A 15789-nucleotide genomic window follows, 5' to 3' on the forward strand; every position below is an offset into this window, starting at 1 on the left:
TCGGCAGGTTCGGGATGAAGGTTAGGAAGACACAGACGAGGGATGCTGTGGCAGCCATGGCCTGCAGGAGGAAGGAGAAAAGGGGTTCAGAGGGGCTGGGCTGGAGGGAGCTGGTGCCAGGGTAGAGGATCCTTTGGGGCAGGCAGGAGTGGGGACGAGGCAGCTGGGAGGCAGCGATGCCTTTGCACCGCTCCCTGCCCAAGGTGCTCCTGCCAGCGTCAGGGGCCTCGATGCTGGGGCGAAGCCATGCTCAGAGCAGTTGCACCCAGCTATGTGCACGATGTATGGATATGAACAAGTCCTGCATGGAAAACAGGCCTCAAATGGCAGGGGTGGGCTTCCAGATCAGTTTGGCTTTCCCTAAAATAAGCCCCCAGGTGATGCCTTACTTTGTAGTGTCATACAAACATGTATCATATCCAGACAGTGGAGTTGAGATTTGCTGAGCAAACACAACATCACCAAGCACCGACGCTTAGGGCTGTACTGGATGCCCTTGACTCCTTTTACATGGGCTGAAACACGCTTTTTAAACCTGCAGTCCATGCTTATCCTGCAGCCTCTGACTGAAGCAGTTCAGATGGGTCTTGCCTTAGAAATGCCTGTTTATAATAAAGAATCTGAGAAACTGGCGCACATGGAGTTGGGACTCTTCTTAAAGACTGGTGAGAAGAATCCCACCTTCCAGAAACAGGGACTCATTTCCAGAGTTTACAGCTTTAAGGAACATAACTGATGCTCAGTTCTCCGTGTCTGGAAATAAAAATATCCTTGGGGCAGAAACCCCCTACCCAGACATGTAGCAAAAGACAATACCTGCTCCAAACTCGTAGTTCTTCACTCCAAACCTACAGAGAATCATGTCCTGTCCTTGGATGAAAGGAGGACCAAGACTTTCCCAGAATAGCTAGACCTCGTCTTAGTGGTCAATGCAAACCCTAGTTGTGCTGGGGGCAGAGTGTGTGCAAGATAGGGGGACCAGTCATGGTTAGGGGCTGCGATGAGTGGCTTCTAGAGAGGAGAGCAATGGTGTGGGGGATAGAATCATAGAATTCTTTGGGTTGGAAGGGACCTTTACAGGTCATCTAGTCCAACCCGTTGCAGGACCAGGGACATCTTCAAGTCAGTCAGGTTGCTCCAAGCCCCATCCAACCTCACCTTGAATGTTTCCTGGGATGGGACTTCCACTACCTCCCCAGACAGCCCATGCCAGTGCCTCACCACCCTCAATGAAAAAAATTTCTTCCATATATCTAGTCTAGATCTCCTCTCCCTTATTTTAAAACCATTACTCCTTGTCCTGTCACAACAGGCCTTGCTAAGAAGTCTGTCCCCATCTTTCCTATAGGACCCCTTTAAGTACTGGAAGGATCCCACGTGGGTAGGAGGGTAAAGCCATGAGCCTTCTCTTGACGATGAGGAGAGGTTTTAACATCATCTTAGTAAAATGCTAAGGTGTTCCCAAAACTGTGGTCTAGGCACACTCTTGTGGTTAGCAAGAGCTAGTGCACACTTGAATAAGTCCATTTCTGCACACAGCAGCCCAGAGGAGCCCAGGTGTCCTTGTGGCTTGTCCTGCCTGCTAATCCATTTCAAGCAGTGCATCCATAATGATTGAGGCTATTGTGGTAGCCCCCACAATACTTCAAAAGCCTGCAAGAGTGCTTTTATCCAGCTTCAGCTCAGAGCCAAGTGTGTTCCCGGAGGCAGTTAATAATTTAGTACTGCGGGTATTAACCCTTCTGCAGGACTGAGCCTGGTTCTGGGGAAATGACCCCCCAAATGCTGCATCAATGGGTAGAGTTTGGGGTCCCCACTCAATTAAGAGGGATGGGTTTCATGTCGCCCTGCACAGGGCATCCTGAATTGGTGTGCGGGCGTATGATACAGGGGAAAAGTTAGAAAAACTTAGAAGGCTTAGCTCACTGAAATGCGCACTGTCTGTTAGTAAAGGCCTGGATGTTGATAAAAGAGGAGCTCGTTCACAGATAAGGGAAAGCTGGAATGTGGACAACAGCAGAAAGCTGACTGCATCCATCTCTGTAGTCGCGCTGGCGCACAGATCGGGTTCAGGGACGATTCGTGAGGAAGATGAAGGCTACTTCAGCCCTGAGCCCCAGACCACGACACCGTGCCTGCACGAATATGGGAGAAGCTTCTCGAATCTAATTATAATAAGAAACGGGGAAAGGTCACGAACATGTAATAGGTGTTTATGAATAGGCATGTCTTTACACTATAACTACCTGCTTGTTAGACCATACGGTGTGCGAGTTAGGAGGATTACCCCTTCACACCCGCCGGCGAATAAACACATGCCTACTTTATAACCCTTAATGGAGTTATAGAGATTGATTCTGCAAAACAGGACGGAGGGAGTGACAGAGGGAGGGAGAGAGGGAGACAGGCAGGCAGACAGGCGGTGGCTCCCCCGACCCTGAGGGGAATCCAGACGACACCTCTACTCAACACAGACCACACTGAACACGAGGCATTAGAATAAGCAGTGTATAGAGAAACACTGTGTGAAAGAAAAAAAATTGTCCTTCGAAAGTACAGTGTCCCACATTCTCCCCTCTTTTTCACGGTGGCATGAAGTCATCTTCTGCCATCAGCTGTGAAACTTGCACACAAAGCTCAAGTCCTCTTTCAGCGTTTATAGATCAGCAGTCTTGACAACTGATGTTGCACCTTCCTGAGCTCCTGCCATGCCCTGGCACAGACACCTGAATTGTGTCTGAGGTGCTTGAAGAGATTGAGCGGTTCAGCCGTACGGAACCTCGAAGGCAAGATTATGTCCGAGGGCATGTGCTCATTGCCAATGAAGTGGTTGAGGTGTCCCTGAAGCCCGGGTAGCTTTTCCCTCAGGCACTTGGCAGATTAGCTGGTCATAGAAGGGGATCAGACTGGCCAAGCAGCACAGCCATTTCACGAATCCATGCTGGCTGGGGCTGATCCCCTGCTTGTCGCGCACATGCCTGGCGAGCACAGTCAAGACGAACCGCTCCATGATCTTCCCTGGTACCAAGGTCAGGCTGCCAGCTCCCTCCGTGTCCTTGGCTGGATCCCATCTGAACCTGCCCAGCACAACCTGAGACAATTTCCTCTCGTCCTATCACAAGCTGCTTGGGAGAGGAGACCAAAACTCACCTCACTACAACCTCCTCTGAGGTGGTTGTACAGAGTGGTATGATCTCCCACCACACTCTTCTTCTCCAGACTAAACAATCCCTCTGATGCTCCTTGTAAGCGCTGTGCTCAGGACCATTCAGCAGCTTTGTTGCTCTTCTCTGGACACACTCTAGCACCTCAATGTCCCTGTTTTAGAGAGGGTCACAAAACTGAAGGAAGGGTTCAAGGTGCGGCCTCACCATTTCTGAGTATGGCAGCACAATCCTTTCCCTGGTCCTGCTGGCCGCACCATTTGTGATGCAAGCCAGGATGCTTTTGGCCTTCTTGGCCACTGGGACACCCTGCTGGCTCATCTTCAGCTGCTATCAAACAACACCCCCACGTCCTGTTCCACCAGGCAGCGTTCCAGCCACTCTTCTCCTAGCCTGTGGTGTTGCATGGGGTTGCTGTGGACCAAGCGCAGGACCAGGCACTTGGCCTTGTTCTAGTGTGCGCTGCTCAGAGAGGTCTGTGAAGCTGTATTTCCAGTGCTGTGGTCAGATTTCCGTGTGTGAACCCCGTCTGCGGGACGAGTTGCAGCCAAGGCAATCGAGTTCCAGCATGAAACTTCATGGGGAGTGCACAGAGCGCAGGCTCGGGGGGGCTCATTGATCCTAGTGACTTGGGAAGGTGGCCACCCATGTAGAAGGCACATTGGCAGCGTAACAGGCGCAGCGGTGGCTTTGGCAGGTGCTGGCAGAGTCGCTGCACCTCTCCCTACACCGTGCAGCACTGCTGGTGGCAGAAGCTGGCATTTTGCTCTTGCAGCAGGGTTGGAGGAGAGGTTCTGGGTGTCTCAGAGCCTGGTGCCTGGAGAGAGAGACCACATGAGCTTGTCCAGCCTAGACCTGCTGGCAGAAACTGCAGGAGGAGCTGTTGTAACAGCACAGCCCTTGGGGAGCCCAAGAAAGCCACGTCCCGTGGGCAGACGGGCACCGGGCACACGTTTGGCTTCCTTAGCGCTCAGACACAGACAGTTCTTTTGACGTGACAAGTCCTGAAGATCTTTGAAATCATTGTGCGTGTAACGAACTGCAGGCTGGTTCCACTGGACTGGAGGCTGATGTCGTGTCCATCTACAAGAAGGGTCGCAGGGAGGATCCAGGGAACTCCAGGCCTGTCAGTCTGACCTCAGTGCCAGGGAAAGTCATGGAACAGGTGATCTTGAGTGCTATCATGAAGCACATGCAAGAGAACCGGGTGATCAGGCCCAGTCCACACGAGTTCACAAGAGGCAGGTCTTGCCAAAGAACCCTGATCACCTTCTATGACCAAGTGGCTCGACTTGTTCGGCAGCCCCCGGCAGCAGGACGCTGACTTCTGTGGTGGGGTGGACATTTTGAGGCGGTGAGAGCTTCCCTGAGCCGGGAAAATCCCAGAAAAACCCAGTTGGGGACGGGGCTCCTGCCAGTCCCCACTGGCCGGTCCCGCGGGGCCTGACGGGAGCGGGCGGCCCCGGTGGCCACCGGGGAGATTGAACCAGTCCCCTGGGAGCCCCGCGAAGAGCAGTGGGGCAGTTTGAGCAGGCAGGGCGCAGAGAGGACCCGGAGACTAGACAGAAGACACCGGAGACCATGGTGGCCACCCGGCAGAAGGTTAAAGCTGCTCCGTGTGCTGCAGCAGGCAGGGTGGATGCTGCCACCCAGCCAGAGCTACAGGGGGTGCAGCAGCTCCCCAGCCCCTGGGCTGCAGGCAGGGCCCCCTCCCACATCGGCTCGTGCCTCTGGTCCTGGCTCCACTGGTGAAAGCTGCGCTCGAGTGGGGGAACTCCTTCGCATGGTGGAGGAGCTAAGGGAGGAGGGAAAGAGGTTGAGGACCATCAGAGAGTGTGAGAGGAAGATAGACCAGTGGAGCAGGGCCCTCTCGCTAACTCAGCAGCCTGCTCGAGCTGGTGTGTCCATGCAGCATCCACCTGCAAACTGCAAGGTTGGGGGAACAAGAGATGGGGAACAGCAGCAAGTTCCTGCCAAACAAAAGAAACCTGCTCCCCTCACCCAGACACCAAAACCCCAGATCCCCCTGGTGAACAAGTACCATGTGCTGCAGGTGGAATCTAACCCTGAGGATGAGGATGATGGCTCCCACAGCCTAGAATCCTTCCCTAGGCCGCACCATCCTCAGAAAAAGATAAAAACATCCTCCATTAAGAAGAAGAGGAGGGTGATTGTTGTAGGGGACTCCCTCCTAAAAAGAACAGAGGGACCCATTTGCAGACCGGACCCGCTCCACAGAGAGGTCTGCTGCTTACCGGGGGCATCAGGGAAGGAGGTAGCTAGAAAACTTCCTTCCCTGGTCCACTAGACAGACTATTATCCTCTGCTAATCCAAACTGATAACGATGATGTAGTAAACAGAAAAACCAAAACCATCAAGAAAGACTTCAGGGCCATTGGGAAAATGATGGAGGGCTCTGGGGCACAAATAGTATTCTGCTCCATCCCAAGGCTAAATAGAGAGGAGCAGGAAGCCAGGAAGAAGAATTCGATCAATGCCTGACTCTGAGCCTGGTGTGAGGAGAGGGGCTTTGGCTTCTTTGATCATGGGGTGGCTCGCACACCCCCAGGCTTTCTTGCTAAGGATGGGACATGCGTGTCTCCTAGGGGGGCTAAAGCCCTTGCTAAAAATCTAGCTAAGCTCATAAATCGAGCTTTAAACTAGATGTGAAGGGGGAAGGGGTTGAGCCCAGGCTAGACAAGAATGAGCCTGGATGTGGGGCAATGGTGATTCGGAGAGGGTGTGCTGGTGAGGACCACCAGTACCTCACCACACAGAAATAGGGGAGAACACAGAGGGGGGTGCTAAGGGAGATATGAGCACTCTGGTGCTAGCTACTCCAGTTACCAGGCAATTGGGAATGAACTCTGCTCCCTCTAAGAGGGTTGAAGGATCGGCAGCTCAGCTGAAGTGCATTTACACCAATGCACGCAGCATGGGAAAAAAGAAGGAAGAGCTGGAAGCTGTTGTAGGGCAAGGGACCCATGAAGTCGTTGCCATCACGGAAACATGGTGGGATGACTCATATAACTGGAGTGCATCTGTGGTGGGGTACAAACTCTTCAGGTGGAATGGGAAGAGTAGGAGAGGAGGCGGGGTAGCCCTCTTTGTAAGGGAGGACTTGGACACCATTGAGATGGATTGTGGTGATGAGGAGATTGTGTGCCTGTGGGTTAAAATCAGAGGAGCCCACCAGAAGGTAGATTTTGTGATGGGAGTCTGTTACAGACCACCCAGCCAAGGAGAAGCAGCTGATGAGCTCTTCTATAAACAGCTGGGGTTAATCTCTAGATCAATGCCTCTCGTTCTTGTGGGAGACTTCCATCTGCCTGATATCTGCTGGGTGTACAATAGAGCAGAAAGGAAGCAGTCTAGGAGGTTCCTGGAGTGTGTGGAAGACAACTTCCTTGCACAGCTGGTGAATGAACCAACAAGGGAAGGTGCCCTCCTGGACCTGCTGTTTGAGAACGGAGAAGGCCTTGTGGGGGATGTGGCAGTAGGTGGACGCCTAGGACAAAGTGATCATGAGATGATAGGGTTTTCTGTTCTAGGTGAAGTGAAGAGGGTGGTTAGTAGGACTGTAGCATTAAATTTCCAGAGGGCACCACGGGCACCGGAGCACACCACGGGCACCGGAGCGCACCACGGGCTCATCCCCCAGTCAGCCCCAGCCTTTGCCCCCCGGGGCTCAGCGACTTTCAAGTGTCCCGGGCAGCCAGCAGGGCACACATCCCTTCCCTGCTCCTGATGGCCACACCATTTCTGACCCACGCCAGGATGCTCTTGGCCTTCTTGGCCACTGGAACCCCTGCTGCCTCATGCTCAGCCGCTGTCAACCTGCACCACCAGGTGCTTTTCCACCAGGCAGCTTTCCAGCGGCTCTTTCCTGACCCTGCAGCGATTCATGGGGCAGTTGTGACTGAAGTGGTGGCCCTGGTGTTCTGCTTTCTTGATCCCCTTTGAATCAACCTTGGCTCGTAATCCGTCCTGTCCACATCCCAGTGGAAATCATTTCTTCCTAATATCTCAGTTAAATCTTATCTCCTTCAGCTTAAAACCATTCCCCCTCATCGTATCCCTCTCCTCCCTCATCAAGAGCCCCTCCCCACGTTTTCTGTAGGCTTTTTTTCAGTATTGGAAGGCTGCTATAAGATCTCCTGGAGCCTTCTATTCTCCAGGCTGAACAACCTCAACTCTGTCAGCCTGTCAACATGCTTTCACATGGATAGAAGTCACCAAGTCCCACTGCTCCTGGTGGTTGCTGTTGGAGATGGGCTGAGATGCAGGAGCACCCAGAGTAGAGGGCAGATTTGTGGTCCCTTACCTCTGCTCTGTTTCTGACGTAGTTGTGGTGACTGCAGCTAGGGCTGGAGTTGCTCCCCTAGTATTCATCCTCTGGGATTGACTCTGAACTCCAAATGCCAGTTCTAGTTATCCACTTTGAATATATTCAGATATATACAAGAAAGCTGGAGAGGGAGTATTCATAAATGCTTGTGGTGATAGGACGAGGGGGAATGGGTATAAACTGGAGAGGGGCAGATTTAAATTAGGTATTAGAAGGAATTTCTTTACCATGAGAGTAGTGAGACACTGGAATAGGTTGCCAAGGGAGGTTGTGGCTGCCCTGTCCCTGGAGGGCAAGGTTGGATGGGGCCTTGGGTAACCTGAAATAGCGGGACATCCCTGCCCATGGCAGAGGGGTTTGAATTACATGATCTTTAAAGTCCCTTCCAACCCTAACTATTCTACGATTCTATGATTCTATATACTTAAACAGTTCCCTGAGAGACCCCCAGGGCTATTTCCTTGTATTCCCTTTCTCCCATTCTACCCTGACACCAGTGAGATCATTTGACAAAGCTGTAGTCAAAAACACCCAACAAAAAATACACTACCCAGCCCAAAACCAGCCCTGGAGTGTTTTGAGGGGCTGTAAATATATGTCTACAGAGAAGTGGTTTAAACAAAGACTGGATTGGTGCCTTGCAATCATACTGTCAAAAAATCCCAGCCACCCTGGATCTCCTTTAAGGTTTCTAAATTTTTTTTTTTTTATTTTCTTGCTGATGGGAAATATGGCATATTTGCATTTTTGAGCCTGAATAGTTTTAATTCAGTTTTTTTATTGTACAGGCTCAAGAGGAACATTTACTTTGTTTTCACTGATTAGTTATACAATTATTCCTTTCAGATACCCCATGAACCATGAACCATAATATTGTATTCTTTGCTAATACATTTTGGCAGACATATTTACATGAAAACACAATACATAAATGTAATGAATTTTTCAAATGAGCACGTTGGCAATATAAAATAATCACGTTCTTTTTCTTTCGTACACCAAAAATTCATTAAACTTTTCTCAATTAGCAAACTGACTTTTCTAAATAAGCTGCTGATGGAAGAAGAGCCAGTCACGCAGACCAGCTGGGTTTGATAACGTTGGATGGTGTGTGTTGCTGAGGAACACACAAGAGAGAGAGATTATCTCTGCCGCACGCAGGCAAACTACTTCTTCTGGATCTCTATTGGAGAACAAGTCTTACAAGGAGCGGCTCAGGGAGCTGGGGTTGTTTAACCTGGAGAAGAGGAGGCTGAGGAGAGACTTTATTGCTCCCTGCAAGTCCCTAAAAGGAGGTTGTAGAGAGGTGGGTGTTGGTCTCTTCTCCCAAATGATAGGTGATAGGACAAAAGGGAATGGCCTTAAGCTGTGTCAGGGGAAGTTTAGCTTGGACATTGTGAAAAATTTCTTCACAGAAAGGGTTATCAAGCACTGGCAGAGGCTACCCAGGGAGGTGGTGGAGATGTTTAAGAGGCAGGCAGATGAGGTGCTTGGGGACATGATTTAGTAGTAGACAGACGCAGTTGGAGTTGATGATCGCCGAGGTCTTTTCCATCCTAATGATTCTATGATTCTATACAACCAGTTGATGGGGCTACCACTTCAAGCTGCCCACCAGTGAGAAGTCAAAATTAGCTAATAACTAAATGAGAATAATCTTCCTTGGAGGTGAAATGAAATTCCAAGCAGTATCCAGCCTGCAGGCTTTGTCAGCTCCCATGCTGTGGCCAGCCAGGTCAGGGAGAGGATGGAGTTGAGAATGAAGCAGGAAAAAACTGGTTAGTTTTCAGCTGGATGAGAGAGCAGATGTGACTGCTTACATCACTGCAGCTGTACAGGGAAGAATAAGGCCTGGTTGCAATGCAGACAAGTCTCATGTACTACAGAATCGTTTTTTCCTGGATTCAGGAGCCTGTAAAAGTGTTAGATTTCCTTTTTTTTTCAAGGTGTGAGCCTGAAAGATGATCTGAGGGCTGGAGCACCATACTGGACAGGCTGAGAAATTTGGGGTTGTTCAGCCTAGAGAAAGGAAGGTTTTGGGGAGACCTTAGAGCAGCCTTTCAGTATGTAAAGGGGCTCCAGGAACGCTGAGGAGAGGCTGCTTATCAAGGAGTGCAGGAATAGAACAAGGGGGAACAGTTTTAAGCTGAAAGAGGGTAGATTTAGATGAGATCCTGGGGAAGAAATGTTTTCCTATGAGGGTGAGGAGGCCCTGGCCCAGGTTGCCCAGAGCAGTGGTGGCTGCCCCATCCCTGGAGAGGTTCAAGGCCAGGTTGGATGGTGCTTGGAGCAACCTGATCCAGTGGGAGGTGACCCTGCCCATTGCAGGGGGTTGGAACCGGATGGGCTTTGTGGTCCCTTCAAACCCAAACCATTCTATGACTCTATGCTCTGCTTCATCTCAGGTTTGCTAGGCTAGGTCTGGAAGACCAACAGCGATTCTGTTCAGTGATGACTTGAACTGTTATAGCATGGGGAAATAAACTCATCCTCTTTCTGAAGTCATAAATGAGCTCTAGTGCTTATTCGCAGGCTGTAAAAAACAAAAAAAAAATCAGTTTCTTCATTTTTCTGTACTTTCCAGAAAGAATAATTCCTTTTGTGGACTCATTAAAATATTCTCTGCACAAACCAGTGAATGATGCTGAAATCTTAGTCCCACTGAAGTTAGTGGGGAGCATGCTACCGGTTTTGTTGGGAAGATTTGACCCTGGACAAGTCTTTTTTTGTATGAAAAGGAGTAAATCTGTTAGGAGTGCAGTGTCTCAGCACAATTAACTCCTCCCAGTGCCTTTTACATAGATTGTACTGCTTTATCATGTGCCTGATCTACTTGGCTTTATTAAGCTCATCTCTGTGCAGTGAAAGATAAGCAAACCCACTCTTAGGAAGCATTTCAGGTTACTCTTTGCAAAAGAGAAAAAGTGAAGGTGGGGATGAAGTGGTGAGGGACATGGTTTAGTGACTGATAGGAATGGTTGGACTTGATGATCCTGTGGGTCTTTTCCAACCTAGTGATTCTGTGATTCTGTGTGATTCTGGCACTGAAAATCTATCCCGTCTATGGATACACGTGTGCTGCTGTTTGTAGGGGCTGATCCTGTGCTGATAAGGCCTGATTTTCCCTCTCATGCAAGCAGAACTTCCACTAGCACCCAGTGAGGCTCAGACTGGGAGGACTGGAACAGGTTGCCAAGAGAAGTTGTGGCTGCCCCATCCCTGGAGGGGTTCAAGGCCAGGTTGGATGGGGCTTGGAGCAACCTGATCCAGTGGGAGGTGTTCCTGCCCATGGCAGAAGGTTAGAAATAGGTGATCTTCAAGGTCCCTTCCAACCCAAACTGTTCTATGATTCTAGGATTTATTCTATGACTGGATCTGATACAGTGGTGGGAAGACAAAGAACGAGAAGTCGGATCAGTGGTGGGATTTAAGAAATATGGCAGAGTAATCCCTGGTTTGGGGTGCGCAGGGTGCAAGCAGGAGTTTGCAAAGACTACAGGCTCTGTGTCCATCTTGCCTGGGATGGGCTATGTGCCTGCTTCTCTTTGAGAACTTTGTTTTTAGGGTACGACTCCCTGGGGCCATCGTGGTTCCCACTTTTGTGAGACAACCCAGACCCTCACTCCTGCAGAGCATCTACATACTTTGGTTTCCCACTGCATGAACACCAGACTCCAGCTGAACACAGGCAACCCCATATCCAGTATCTCTGCCTCTGGATGGACAGGATCTCCTATTCCTTTGAAAATCCCAGCCTTTCTTTGGAAAGCTTCCTCCATGAACTGTGCTAAATATGTCAGGGTGAGCGTCATGGCTCTCATCGTTAGAGGCATCCCTGAGACAACCCCTCTGAGTTCAAAGCATTTCAGCAGCTGAGGAAAGCTGGTTTGACTCACAAAATAGCTCCTGCGTGCAACGTGGCAAATGGCAAAGCTCATTACCTGGGTCACATTCTGAGGCATAGCTGGCAAATGCCTCCATGTGAGAAAACCCCGCCTGCTATGAAATGCCCTTGACTGGCTCTAAACTTGCTTTTCCTGGGCTGGGAACAACCAGGAGTACAGCTAGACCTGGCAGAGCAGTGTGAATGGAAGCAAGACCCTTGTTGTAAGGATGAACACAGAATCAGGATGCAAACATTTTGTGTTACCCTCCCTCTTTCTTTTGTTTTTCCTTTGCCCGTGAATCTGGGTCAGTATGTTTTTATTTCCTTCTTTCTTAATTTTTTTTAATTTGTTCTCTTATTTGCATTTTTTGAAAAGCAGAGAGAAGATGAAAACCAAATAAAGCCAGTAGCACGGAGGAGAGAGATGTGCTTTTCATGTAATCCCTGTTCTGGAGACAGGGATTTTCCAGATGTTGCTTTGATTGCCTCAGCCTTGAGGATGAGGTGTGGGAAAAAAAGAGCATCACTTCACCCACTGAAAAGCAGATAACGGAAGGGGTATGTTTTACCTTTCTTCAGGCTCTGATCCCACACTGACTTGCACCACTGCTTGTCTTGATTTATTTTCTCCACCCCAAGTGGTCTTGGAGCAGCAGTGGCCACTGTAACACAGTGTAACACTATGGCTAAGGGCCTGATCCTGACTCTGTTGGACCCGTTGGATAAGCACTGGTCCACAGGCAGTTGCAGGAGGATGCTCCTCTAGCCTGGAAAGCTTCACTTATGACCTGCACTGACCCCAGCTTTTTGAAAGACCTGAGACTGCTGCTAAAAAAACGTTGGTCCATAAGTACAGAGGCTTCCTCTGGAGCTGAGGACAAGAGAAGTGACTTCTAGATAGGGAGAACATGGAGACAGAAATAAGGTTGCTAACAGCCTTGAGTGGAAATAGCTGCTTGCAGGGTGTCAGCCATGGGATAGCTGCATCTTTCAGCAGCCTGGCAGCCGCAGCTGTAACCTACAAGCTGCTTCTGGATCCTGGCAGTCACGTTTGGCAAGAAGGATCAGGTTTATTTACACAAAGTTACAAGTGGGATTCCCCAGGGCTCAGTGCTGGGTCCAGCCCTGTTCAGTGTCTTTATCAATGACCTGGATGAAGGCATCGAGTGCACCCTTTGCAAGTTTGCGGATGATGCTAAGCTGAGTGGAAGTGTCGATCTGCTGGAGGGTCGGGAGGCTCCAAAGGGATCTGAACAGGCTGGACCGCTGGGCAGAGTCCAATGGGATGAGGTTTAACAAGGCCAAATGCCGGGTCCTGCACTTGGGGCACAACAACCCTGAGCAGCTACAGACTAGGAGAAATCTGGCTGGAAAGCTGCCTGGAGGAGAGGGACCTGGGGGTGTCGGTTGACAGCGACTGACCATGAGCCAGCAGTGGCCCAGGTGGCCAAGAAGGCCAATGGCATCTTGGCTTGGATCAGAAACAGCGCGGCCAGCAGGTCCAGGGAGGTTCTTCTCCCTCTGGACTCGGCTCTGGTGAGACTGCTCCTCGAATCCTGTGTTCAGTTGTGGGCCCCTCACCACAAGAAGGATGTTGAGGCTCTGGAGCGAGTCCAGAGAAAAGCAACAAAGCTGGTGAAGGGGCTGGAGAACAGGCCTTCTGAGGAACGGCTGAGAGAGCTGGGGGTGTTTAGCCTGGAGAAGAGGAGGCTGAGGGGAGACCTCATTGCTCTCTATAACTACCTGAAAGGAGGTTGTGGAGAGGAGGGAGCTGGGCTCTTCTCCCAAGTGACAGGGGACAGGACGAGAGGGAATGGCCTCAAGCTCCACCAGGAGAGGTTTAGACTGGACATTAGGAAAAAATTTCTCACAGAAAGGGTTATTGGGCACTGGCAGAGGCTGCGCAGGGAGGGGGTTGAGTCACATTCCCTGGAGGGGTTTAAGGGACGGGTGGACGAGGTGCTGAGGGACATGGTTTAGTGTTTGATAGGAGTGGTTGGACTCAATGATCTGGTGGGTTTCTTCCAACCTGGTGATTCTATGATTCTATGAAAACCAGTTTAGGTCTCTGTTGAGCAAAATGTCAAAGCAGGAACGGAAAATTAAGCCTGTCTTTATGTCCTTTGCTGTGTGGGGCTGGAATATTCCCTCGCACTTATGTGCTCTGGTGAATCAAGACTTCATTTTCTCACCAAAACTTGGTGCAAGGTGGTGTCATCTGCATGAAGACAGCCAAGTCTGTCTTTCGTGTTAATTTGCTGAAGCAGCTCCCGAGATGAATTTAACCATTTGTGTTTTACCAGTGAGATGAGACATGCCAGAAACCATGTGAATCCACAAAAGTTGATCTTATTCCCAGGAATAAGATACCAATGTATCTTTAGCGTCAGCAGCACCTTTGTTTGCCATTACTGATGTTAATATTTGGTCCTGTGGGACATCTTGAGTTCATGTTCTTTCTACTTAATAAAAGCCTTTGCATTGTCTTCCCTTTGCTGGGGGGGAAGGCTAATGCAATACTCACTGTGCTCCAGCTGCTGGCTGGGAATTGTCAATAGGTCATAAATAAACCTACCACTGCCCAGGAAAGACAATGAGATTATACATCCTCCTACTACTGCCAATTACAGTAAGAGCAACAATTATAAGGTAGCACTCCTACAGCTACCCTAGGGAGAAAATGAGAGGAAAATGTTCCATTAGCCTAATGAAGAGAGTGTGGTAGAGCTACAGTCAAATTTTCTCACTATTAGCCCCAACTGCGTGCCACTAACACACGAGGGAAGCAGGAGTCATAGGGAAACAATTAAACTTTCTGACAATTAACCCCTACGATGTACATGCCTCTAACCTGATGAGAAAATTAAAAAGAGGCATGGTTACTTTTTCTCACCATTAGTCCCTGGAATGTACAGTGTGGCATTTGCTCGTGACAATGAAGGTTTCTCACCCCTGAGACCTGGGAAACGCCATGAGGGTTGCGAATTTTGAGTTAAATGCTCTCGGGAGCACTGGAGTGATGAGAAGGCATGCAGAGATGGCTTAAACTTCCTCTCTTTTAACACAGAGGAAAGAGTTACTGGTACATTAGCCAGACGAAAGGCTGTATGTGCTGTGGCTAGTTTTCTGATGTCCAGCCCTAGCAGAGAAAAAAGAATAAAGATGAGCTTTGAAAGCAGCAATTGGAAATATAGGAAATACCTTGCTGGATTCATATAGGCTACAAGTGTAAAAGTACAACTTGAATCCTGGCTTACAGCATCCACTGCTTCATTTATTGGAAAGTTGGGAAAGGGGCTCTTCATCAGGGAGTGCAGGGACAGGATGATGGAGAATGGTTTTAAGCTGAAACAGGGGAGATTGAGATGAGATATTAGGAAGAAATTTTTTACTGTGAGAGTGGGGAGGCCCTGGCCCAGGTTTCCCAGAGAAGTTGTGGCTGCCCCATCCCTGGAGGTGTTGGATGGGGCTTTGAGCAACCTGATCCAGTGGGAGGTGTCCCTGCCTGTGGCAGGGGGTGGAACTGGTCCCTTCCTTTAAGGTCCCTTCCAACCCAAACCATTCTATTATTCATTTTTTTGCAGGGTGATTTGGCCAGTGCAGTTTAAGGACTGCAGTCCAACATCTACCAAGATTTACTACACTATATGAGCTGAAATGCTGCTGTTTCCATGGCTTTTTAAGTCAAGAGAAGGACTATGGTATCTTGAAAACCTGTCTGTAGCAAGTGTTAGGTATACTGCTTTTTAGGTGACTCCTGAGGTGTATTGCAAAGCCATAGATCAGTTTTCACAACAAAATTTCTGCAGCAAAATTCGAACTCTGCACTATCACGAACCCAGGCCCTCTTTTCACATTTTTCATTTCTGCTGTTGTCTCTGTGAGAAGTTTATATTAGCTTGAGGATCACAGTCAGGAGCCAGACTGGCATCTGGCTGGAGTATTTGGCCTGGAATGTAGTTTGGCTTGATTTCCACACCCCATAAAATCTGAGAGGGGAAAAATCTGGTTTTTGGACTTCACACAGGCTTGTAGTGCTAGGGTGTCTCACTGCCACCCAGCCTGTAACAAGATTTTCCCTATAAAGCCCCTCTAGAGGACAGTCATAACATCTTAGAATCATTGAGGTTGGAAAAAACCTCTAAAATAATCAAGTCAAACCACTGGCCCAACCCCACTGTACCTACTAAACCATGTCCTGAAGTGCCAGCTCTACATGTTTCTTGAACCCCTCCAGGGGTGAAGACTCCATTGCTGTCCTGGGCAGCCTCTTCCAGTGCTTCACCACTCTTTTTGGTAAAGAATTATTTTCTAATATCCAATCTAAACCTTCCTTGGCACAACTTGAGTCCATGATGTCAGGACCTTCTGGGGACCACCTAGTGATCCG

This window comes from Phaenicophaeus curvirostris, chromosome 5 (assembly GCF_032191515.1).
Source record: "Phaenicophaeus curvirostris isolate KB17595 chromosome 5, BPBGC_Pcur_1.0, whole genome shotgun sequence".
NCBI classification, from domain to species: Eukaryota; Metazoa; Chordata; class Aves; order Cuculiformes; family Cuculidae; genus Phaenicophaeus; species Phaenicophaeus curvirostris.